At 34.3% G+C, this 11,824-nt stretch overlaps 1 non-coding gene across 1 annotated transcript; it reads left to right on the forward strand.

Annotated features, from left to right (window-relative positions):
• The first annotated feature begins 6,389 nt into the window (after window positions 1-6,389).
• TRNAN-GUU (transfer RNA asparagine (anticodon GUU)) lies at window positions 6,390-6,463 on the forward strand. Its single transcript has one exon. It is a non-coding gene; the product is annotated as a tRNA-Asn (tRNA).
• The last annotated feature ends 5,361 nt before the right edge of the window (window positions 6,464-11,824 follow it).

The raw sequence follows: 11,824 nt of genomic DNA on the forward strand, positions 1-11,824 counted from the left end.
TTCTTGTGCTAACAATGCCCCCAGTGATATGTTTGTTGTTGAAATGTAGAGAATGAGTGGCTTCCCCACTATTGGTGGTACTAGAACTGGCGGGTTCATCAGGTATTGCTTGATTTGATAGAATGATTCTGCACATTTGGTTTCCCATCTGAACGGTACATTTTTATGTAGCAAATGATTGAACGAGAGACTTTTATATGCTAATTGAGCAATGAATCGCTTGATTGATTGGAGTCATCCTTGTAGAGATCTAAGCTGGCTGATGTTCTTTGGTGGTGGCATCTCCATAATGGCTTGTACCTTTGCTGGATCCACTTCAATACCTTTAGCTGAAACTATGTAGCCTAGTAACTTGCCTGATGTAACCCTGAAGACACACTTCTTAGGGTTGAGCCTGACTTGGAATTTCTCCAATCTATCAAAAATGTTTTCTAAGATGCTTAGATGTTCTGCTTTGGTGAAGGATTTAGCTAGTAAATCATCCACATAGTCTTCCATGAAGGTATGCATCATGTCATGAAAGATTATCGTCATTGCTCATTGATAAGTTTCTCATGCATTCTTTAAGCCAAAAGGCATGACATTCCAATAGTACGTTCCCCACAGATAAGTAAACATTGTTCTATCTTGATCCTCTGGGGCTATCTTGATTTGATTATAAACTTAAAATGTGAAAAATGAAGCTCAAAGAGGCTTGTCCACACACCCACAGGACTTCTTGGTGCAAGTTATGGAGTCATGAAGAATGATTCAACTTCCCAAGGTTGGTTCCATGGTTCTCTATCTCACAAGGTCCCTCAAGCCAATGCCTTTGCTCTCAAATCACTGAGCAAAGTGACTTAGGGATGACTAATGCAAGAACAAGGGATGCTTTTGATTGATTTTAACATGAATGCATCCTATTTATGCATGATTCTACAAATGAGCTAAACTAGATTATAATATGACAAGGTTAGTATAAATACTATCCTAACATGATATACTAGTTAATGATTTAAGCTAATGATAAAGGAACTATTCTAAAATGCTATATTAGATTAATTCCTATTGCAAAGAGAGACTTGATGTATTGATAAAATTGAGCATAAATGAGATACTAAAATCTTGCATGGATCCTTAAAATGGAGGAAGGAGAGCTCTATTTATAGTGAAAATAGGGCAATGGATGGTCAGGATTGAAAGAGTTAACCAAGGGTCAAGTTTGAAAGTTGTCAATCCATGTTTTCAATTTTCACCAATGAAATGGTGACAATTGTCAACATACGGCTGGTTGAGAGGAGAGGTAAGAAGCATTAAATGCTTGAGAAGACCTCATGGTTACCCTAGGAGGTAAGGGTTAAGGTTAGGTTAGGGTTATCCAATGGATAAAGAGTTTACCCAAAGGATTAACTCTTGTGCAAAGGTTAAAGGAATAAAGAGTTTACCCAAAGGATAAAGAGTTTATCTCATTTGTAGAATCATGCATAAATAGGATGCATTCATGTTAAAATCAATCAAAAGCATCCCTCGATCTTGCATTAGTCATCCCTAAGTCACTTTGCTCAGTGATATGAGGGCAAAGGCATTGGCTTGAGGGACCTTGTGAGATAGAGAACCATGGAACCAACCTTGGGAAGTTGAGTCATTCTTCATGACTCCATAAATTAGATTGGATAGCATGTGGGGTAGCTTTAGCGCTTAAAATAAAATTAATTTATTTCAATTGTGGTTGCAATTTGGGAAATTGAATAAATTAGATTTATTCAATTTGGGGTGGACTATTAATTAAATGTAAATTTAATTAAAAGTAGATAGAAAAGGGGTTAATTAAATAAAATGATTTATTCAATTAAATGATGTAAAAGGTTCTAGTGAATTTAATTAAATAAATTGAATAATTCACTTAATTAAATAGAGGAATGTGGGTGATTTAGTTAAATTATATTTAACTAAAATAGAGGAATGAACATAAAATATTCATCTAGGAAAATGGTCATTTTTATACGTCTACACTAACCTTATCCATGATGTCGACTGTATCATTAACTATAATCCTAACACTAACCCTACACCCTAATGCTAACTCTAGCCTAACTTAAACATAACCATTATTTAAACCCTAACCCTAACCCTAAATCTAACCCTAACTATTATTTAAGCTTATATGTTGATCCTAATTAAGCCCTTACCATAATAAAACATTAAGCATAATTGAACCCTAACTCTTACTTAACCATAACCCAAAACCCTAACCCTAATAATAATCCTTAGTCATAACCCCAATACCTAACCCTAACCATAACTCAAAATGTATCTCTAACCCTAATCCCATTCCTAACCTTAACCATGATGTTGATTGTATCCCTATCTATAATCCTACCTAACTATAATCCTAACACTAACCCTACACCCTAACACTAACCTTAACCTAACCTAAACATAACCATTATTTAAACCCTAACCCTAACCATTATTTAAACCCTTGTCATTAAACTAAACCTTAACCCTAACCTAACCATAATTCTAACCCTAAACATGATGTAAACCCAAACAACGATCCTAATCCTAACACTAACCCCTAACCCAAACCATAACCCTAAACCATTACCTAACACTAAACTTAAATATAACCCTAATTGAATTCCAACCATTACCTAACCCTAAGCATAACTCTAACTATAGAATGAAACCCTACCTACAACTTCAACCTTGATCTAACCCTAATTAAACCCTAACCTAATCCAAACCCTAACAATTATTGAACCCTAATCCTAATTGAATTCTAGCCCAAACCCTAACCCTAATTAAACTTTAATCCTAATTTAACTGTAACCCTAATGTAATTGAATCATAAAGCTAATTCTAACCCTAATTGAACTCTTATACGAACCCTAACGATAATGAAAACCTTACCATAATCAAACCCTAACCTTGACAATATCCCTAATCTAGACCCAATTGAACCCTAAACCATGTGACCTAATCCTAAACTTCAACCTTCATTTAACCATAATTGAAATCTAACCATAACCTAACCCTAAATTTAAATATAACCCTACAATTATGCCCTAACTACAACTTGAACCCTAACCTAACCATAACTAAATCCTAGCCTAAACTTGATCCTAACCCTAATTACACTCTAATCCTAATTGAATTCTTATCTTAATTTAACCCTTACCATAAACAAACCCTACTCATATTTGAACCCTAACTCTAATTAACTATAACATTATCTGTTAACTCTAATCCCTCTAATTGAATGTTAACTCTAACCTAACCCTAAAGTTAACTCTAACCATAGAAATAGACCCTACCTACAACTTCGACCTTAATCTGACCCTAACCCTTATTGAATTCTTATCCTAATTTAATACTAACCCTCACAATCACCATGCCTTATCCTAACCATAACCCTAATTAAACTTTAACTTTGACCTTAAAATCAAGCTTTCCTATATAATCATAACCCTCGCACCATGCTTTATCCTTGAACCCTAAGCCTATTTGAATACTAATGTTAAATCTAATTGTAATTAAACCCTAAATAAATTATAATACTAACCCTAACCCTAATCAAGATGTAAATCCTAACTCTAACAATTACCATAATTATAACCTTAAACCTATCTATAACCCAAACAGTAAAACTAACCCTAATCCTAACAATGATATAAACCCTAACTATCATTCTAATCCTAATCCTAAACCCTATCCCATTCGAACCCTAAAGCTAACCATAATCCTAGGCCCTAACCCTATCCATGATCCTAATAATAACCCTAATCATGGTGTAGATCCTAACCATAATGTTAACCCTAAACCTAACCCTAACCATGATGTAATCACTAACATTAATCCTAACACTAACCCTTAACCCTAACCCTAACCATGATATTAACCATAACCTATCTATAATAATAATGTTAACCCTAACCCTAACCTAACCTAATCATAACCCTAAACCCCAACTCTAAAAATAGGGAATGGTTGTACAACTCTTAGGATGCACCATTCATCTATTAGAAAGTATTAATAATGGCTCTACAGCCCTTAGGATAAACCCTAACCCTAAAAATAACCCTAAACCTAACCCTAACCATGATGTACACCCTAACCCTATTCATAATTCTAAACATGATGTAAACCCTAATCCTAACCATGATGTAAATCCTACACATAACCATAAACCATAATTATAACCCTAAACCTAACTATAACCCAAACCCTATACCGTAACCCAAGCAATAACCATAACCCTAACCATGATGCAAATCCTAACCCTAAACATGATCATGATATAAACACTAACATTAATCCTAACACTAACCCTAACCATGATGTAAACCCCAACCCTAGCCATAATCCTAGCCATAAATGTAACCCTAAGCCTAACCATAAACCTAACCCTAACTCCAACCCCAACCATGATGTAAACCATAACCCTAACCATTATCGTAACCATAACTCTAAACCTTAACCCTAAACTAACCATAACCATAAACCCTAACCCTAACAATAATCCTTATCCCTACCCTAAAACAACATAACCCTAACCATAACCATAACTCAAAACCTATCCCTAATCTTAAGTTTAAATCCTATCCATAATCCTAAACCTAACCCAAACCATAACCTTGTCCCTAACCTTAATCTTAAACCCTAATCACAACCATAATCCTCACCCTAACCCTAACCATGATGTAAACCCTAACACTAAGCCTAACCCTAACCCTAACCATGATGTTAATCACTACCCTAACCCTAACCCTAACCCTAACCCTAACCCTAACCCTAACCCTAACCCTGATGTAAACCCTATCCCTAGACATAATCCTAACTATGACCCTAACCATAATCCCTAACCCAACCTTAACCCCAACCATGATGTAAATAATAAACCTAACCATAACCCTAATCATAATACTTACCCTAACCCTAATCATAATGCTAACCTAAACATAATCCTAAACCCTAACCCTAACAATAATCCTATCCTAAAATTAACCCTAACCCAAATTGTACTTTAATTCTAATCTATTCCTAAAATTTGTCAAGCCCAAACCCTAATCCTTATTGAACTTTAATACTAATTTAACCCTAACTTTAATGAAATTGAACCATAACCCTAATTCTAACCCTAACTTATGTTAACGGGCTAAACATAATTGTATCCCTAACAATAAAGTTAACCTTAACACTGAACCCTAACCCTAACCATAATCCTAACCATAATCGTAAACCCTAACCCGAACCATAATCCTAAACCAAAACCAAACCCTAACCATGATATACATTGTAACCATTATCATAACCCTAACCATGATGTAAACCTTAACCTTGACCATAATACTAACCTTAACTCTGATCCAAAACATAACCATAAATCATATCTTACAAGTAATTTAAATAAGTAAAGACGAAATAAATAAATTTATCTAATAGACATTGGAATATTAAAATCCATCTTTTATTTTAGTGGTCATTTTTCATGTTCGATCGATTGGAGTTGATACCACACTATCATTATAAAGTGCCCTTTTTTGTTCAAATTGGCCATGCTTATGCACTACAATTGTAAAGTGCCTATTGTAAGGTGAGTCTTATCATTGAATCAAGTGTTCTTCTTTTTGAGACAAAAATTGAGATAGGGGATTGCACATGTAATCATGAAATGAGATAAATTTTCACTTTTGGGGGCTACATCATGTCAAAATCGTAATTGATCATGTTTTCATTGTTAGGATTAATTTAGAGAACTATTTATCCTGAAAATAGGGAATACTAAATCATTGTAGTGTGCATGCTCTACTACCCTATCTCCTTAAACTTGTTCTTAAACAATATGATGAATATCAGAAAAATAAATGATTTAACAAAAATGACAAGATTTATAGATTATTAAACATTAAAATTTATAAAAGATATATTCATCACATTGAATACCTTGCAAAATGGAAAGATTAGCCATTCTTTTGTTTATTTGAACCACCTTCTTGTCTAGAGTAATAAATTACTGGAATCTTTAGTACTAGTTGATTCCAGAATATCATGTTTAAGAGTTTCAATTAGAAAAAATATGCATGACAAAAAATATTTTAATAAAATAGAATAATAATTGTATGGTCCTATGGTCTAGTTGTGAGGAGATTGGACTCTGAATCCAGCAACCCGAGTTCAAATCTCGGTGGGACCTGTAGGAGGGAAATTAAGTTTCATCTTTGCAGCTTCCTGACAAATGTAATTCTCCCTTTTTTCTTAGAACAAACATATATTTTAAGGGCATTTAGTGTAGGAGGGAAATTAAGTTTCATCTTTTTTGTATATTATTTTAAAATTTTTTGGGGGAAATAATGTCTTTTCGTTTGTAAACAGATTCATAAAATATCTATTTTCTCAGGTCAACGTAAGCTGGAATAGCTCAGTTGGCCGGAGCGTGTGGCTGTTAACCACAAGGTCGGAGGTTCAAGCCCTCCTTCTAGCGTCTAATTGACTCCATAATCTAATTTTATTTCTTTCTTTGTGCTAATGAAATTTTTACTAAAGCAGATTAAAAAATTCTTAAACTGTAACAAAATAAATAATCCAAATTTTGTTTGTGAAACCTTCAAATTTTCAGGGCAAAGAGACCCTTTTTGTGAAATTTAGTTTCTGCTAAAGAATATTTATATAACAACACAAAACCGTTAGAAAACTTTGAATAAATATAATATGAAATATACAATAAATAATTAAACTAGAAAAATTTAAATAGTTAAATAATTAAATTAGAAAAATTTAAATAATTAAATAAGTTCAATTAGAAAACTTTGAATAAATATAATATGAAATATAGAATAATATATTAAATAATAAAATAAATTCAATTAGAAAACTTTGAATAAATATAATATGAAATATACAATATTATATTAAATAATAAAATAAATTCAAATACAAGCTTATCACCTAAGAGTGATGCGACTCTTAAGTATGAGAAAAGGGTAGTGATGAATAATGATCATTAGGCTTACAATTTAAATGAGTTAGGGTGATATACTTTTAAACATCTCACATGGCCACAATTGGAACTTTTTGATGAAAGATTTCACAAGTAACGACTCTTTCAAACTATGTCAACTTAAGACCAATAATTGTAAAATGAGAAAAGTAGGTCATACTACACTTATAATCCTAAACAATATTAATATCACACTTATAATTGTCATTGTTATAAGAAATATAATCTAATACTCTTATAGATACAAATTAGTCCACTTGTCAACTGTACATGACATTAATTATACTTTAATCTATCTTTTATAGATTTTATACTTCGAACAAATTATCAAAGTTGATTATAATATAAATATAAATAAACAAGAGGTCAACATTCATATAACAGTGGTGGTAACAATAGGATTTTTATTAAAAAAATTAACATAAGCATCACTAAATTAAGAGCATTTACCTTTATGATGTTGAATTTAATATAAAAAAACATCAGTATTGAAATAAATAGAATTACACCAACATTGAAATCATGCTATAGACAAAAACATTATTTTAAAAAAAATACTATTACATAATACAAAAACTTTAAAATCAAAAGACAATGAAAATATGAACATTTAGCTTTCCGATGTGATGTCTAACAGTTAAAAAATGAATGGTGGTGTAGACACCCAAAATTGTCTAGTCTAATTAAATAAATATTTTATTTATTTAATTATCTAAGCTTAATTCTTCTATTAATTAAATAAATCTTTATTTATTTAATTAATTCATTTATCCTCTTCTAGCCTTATTTCTCATTTAAATAGATACATTTATTTATTTAAATTATCCTTTTCCTAAATTAAATAAATATCTTATTTATTTAATTGATCTCACTTCATCTATTAATTAAATAAATCTTTATTTATTTAATTAATTCATCAACCTTTTCTACCCATGACACGTGTCATTCATCTCTTAATTCCTACACTACTTACCCCTTTCATTATTTTATTATTTCTTTTACCTACCCTCTAATCATAGCCGACCTCCTTTTACACCTCTCAATCTTATCCCTCCATTTCATATAGTGTCTTCTATATAAGAGGATACTTCCTTCATTATCAACCCTGGCTAATTAATTTATGCACTTGACTACACTACGCTTTTGACATATACGATCCTACTTGCAACCACATTCCGTTCTTTGTTGAGCTCTTGTGCACATAAAATCTGAGAACAAATATATCAAGCAAGATCAATGGAGATAGGAAGAATGGAGATTCAAACCCTATTAGACATGTGATGGTATAATCTTTGTGATTTCGTTTGATTTGCTTTGTCTTAGGTAATCTTCATATGTTATGGTGGATCTTTGTTGTTGTTAGGCTAGGGTTTTGTGGTTGAATTCATTTAGACTTTCAATATTGTTATTATTGTATCCATTTTCACCATATACATTTTGGCACGCCCGGTGGGACTCTTGTCACTTTTGCATTTAACATCTTTGTTACAGATTTTGTGTCTTGAAGTTACAGATCTGACATTTTCGACAGCATTTTGACATTTTCGCATCTGCGTACCTTCGGATCGTGTTTCTGATTTTCTGGCGCGTCTGCGACATCTGGAACCGCGTCTATGTTATCGATAGTATTTTATTTTGCAGAATCTGGAAACCACGTTTATGTTCCTAAGGCGCGTCTGTAGTATTTTTAGACGCGTCTGTGTCCAGAAGTCGCGTCTGGGTTCTGGAGCCGTGTCTGTGTCTCACAGAACCGCGTCTACATCATAAAGTTGCGTCTGTGTCTAAGGTAATCACGTCTGTGTGCACCTGTTTCACATTTTGAGTTATTGATTTAGTTTTGGGTTTTACATTTAAGGTTTCGGATCTAGTTTATTTTGAGCTAACATTTTCAGATCTAGCTAATGAAATTGGTGCAACTTGTCTTGAAAGCAAAATCGTTTGGTTGAAGGCCCCTATGTTCACAAAGTCTTTTGGATTTAAAATTTACCCAACTTGTGTGCTTGCAGGAAGGGGTGATTATTTGAAACAATCCAAACTACTGATAAATCTTTGTTGTAGGTCCTTGGCAAGGGTTTTTGGATTTTTATTGTGTGGCTTGTTTTCATAGACTAGCAAACACTTCAATTGGTGCACTAAAATTGAATCATTGTCTTTTGTGTCTTGAGCAATAGGCTCTTTTTGTTTAATCTTTAGAGGGCATGTCTTCCCGTGTGGTCATTAGGACTACTAGTGAGAAGAGAATGACCCAAGTGGTAGCGAGGAAAACCCACCTCTTCCAAACCACTATAAACAACTGTATTCATGGTGAAAACTATGGATAATGTGTGCTGATTAGTTCATACCGACACTATGTCTCCCCATAAACCCGTTTGATCAAATTTATTTGATCAGTTGTAGGGCATAACCCCTACCGGCTGGGAGCCTTCTGTATTTACAGAGCTGAAAGTGCCGCATGTATGACCACACGAGCGGATGCCCTTACTAGCACCTTTTTGTTTTAGAAGCCAAAATCCTTCTAGTTGTTGAGGCAGGAGGTCGGACCTCTGGTAGCGGCCCACACACATACGGTTCTTAGTAGAGATACAAAGTTCACCACGGGGAGTTTTCATGGGGACTGATGCTTGGTTGACTCGAGAAGTGAGTGCCGAGGGTGGAGCTAGTGAGGTCAAGCATCTAAGTATCCGCTCTGAATAGCGTAGCCTCGGGGGTAAAACCCCATGTGGGATCAACAACTATTGTCTTGGCCAGCTATAAGAATTGTGCTTGACTTATTTTAAACATTCAGAACATTCAAGACCAAATAGCAAAACATTGTGTCTTCTGTGTCTTCAAGTGTATGCAAAACATTTTTACATCAAACAACACACTTTTCTTGGAGTCATTTTGAGTCTAGACACTTGCAAACATTGGGTCTTCATCAACACTGTGTCCTCTTGTCACGAAAAATAGTCAAACAGTCAGATTTGGTCACAACAAAAACAACTTCACAGATTGGAAAAAAATTGCACAAATTTTGCAGAAACGCGTCTATGTCTGACATAATAGCGTCTGTGTTGTGTAACCACGTCTGTGTCTGACATAATAGCGTCTGTGTTTTCAGAATCAACTGTGCATTTTACAAAAATATCAGAAGTGCATCTGTGTTGTATAACTGCAACTGTGAAGGGCAGAAACGCGTCTGTGTTTCCAGAATCAACAATGCATTTTACAAAAATATCAGAAGCACGTCTGTGTTAAACAGAACCATGTCTGTGTCAGGAAATCGCGTCTGTGAAGTATATAGGCGCGTCTGTGTTCAGAATTGAAAAAATTTTACAGTCCAGCAAACAAGAGCAATCAATTTCGGAATTCTTGAGCTTCCTAGGTCATTTCTCTAGGGTTTCATTTAGCATTCAACCTGTCTTTGGGTCTCACAAAGTCCATCATTGCTTTACACCTCACATTGCATTCACATTTGTCTAAACTTGAGTCAAAAGGTCACTTGCTTGTCCTCATCATACTTTGTCAACACACTACATACAACAACACTTTTCTAAGTGGTCCCTCATCAAGGTCCATCACCTTTGGGTCTCATTTGGTCTTACTTAGAGTCAAGGTCAACTTACCTCATCAAGAGAAACTATCCTCTCTTTGGAAGTCACACCTACTCTACTACATACATACTTGATCTTACACTTTGGACATTGCAAGTACACTTCAGATTCATTTACATTCCATCCAACTCTTAGTCTTCCATACTTTTTCCATTTTCATCTAATCTCACACATCTCGATCAATACCTAGTTCATGGTTGAAACCCGTCTTCAAAAATCTAGGAGAGAAACTAAAGAGGCTCAAGAGTCCGCAAACATGAGTTCTTACGAGTATGACAATGATATCTTTTTCAATTCTGATCATACTACATTACCTGACATGGATGCCTATAGAAACATTCCAAATGTTGAGAAAATGGACACTACAAACAACAAGGATACACACAATGATGGTATGGACAACTTTTTAGTACATTCAGCAGATGTGGAAGAATCCATTATGGATCCTCGTTTCAATCGATTGGTTGAGGAAATAATGAGGAGGGATAGACAATACTTCTTACAAATGATGGCACAAAGTGGAGCCAAGATACCTCGTGATTTTGACATGTCTCAAATAATGGAAAATCGACCTTTGCAACAACCTCACTCCAACATGGATCAAAGGAGGCCTAATAGTGGAGGCAATAGAGGACCACATATGGTACCATAATCACCATCATCTTTGTTTCAAAAACCAGAGGTCCCATACACACATGGTCAAGCATATGATACTCACTTTTGCAGACCATTATGGAAGTCTTATGCAGAAAAATATGCTCAATCACATACCAATGCTAAGGATCAACCACCAAAGCAATTGGATATTCAAAGACATGCTCAAAATTTGGACATGAGGAAACCCTGTGTCAAATTTGGGGGCAACACATTAGAACATGACATGCTTGCAGAGTATGGTATACATGGACAAAGCAAATATTTCGTTCCTCAACATGAATCTATACCAAATGGTCCATATACACAGCATCATTATAGACCTCCTCCATATGAACATGTGTATGATCAATATCATCCATATATGCAACATGCTTCTCCTCCAATTGGTGCCTCAAGCATGGGGTATGGTCCAAAAAGTCGATCTCCACCTAAGAACAATTTGGAGCAACAAATCAGGGACTTACAAAAGAAAATGGAGGACATAAATACACCAAAGCCAATATACACAATGAGAGACATATGTCCTTATCCATTTGACAAGAGCATTCCAATGCCTCCTTTTCCTACACACTTTGTGACGCCTAAATTTGATAAT

This window comes from Cryptomeria japonica, chromosome 9 (genome assembly GCF_030272615.1).
Source record: "Cryptomeria japonica chromosome 9, Sugi_1.0, whole genome shotgun sequence".
NCBI lineage: Eukaryota > Viridiplantae > Streptophyta > Pinopsida > Cupressales > Cupressaceae > Cryptomeria > Cryptomeria japonica.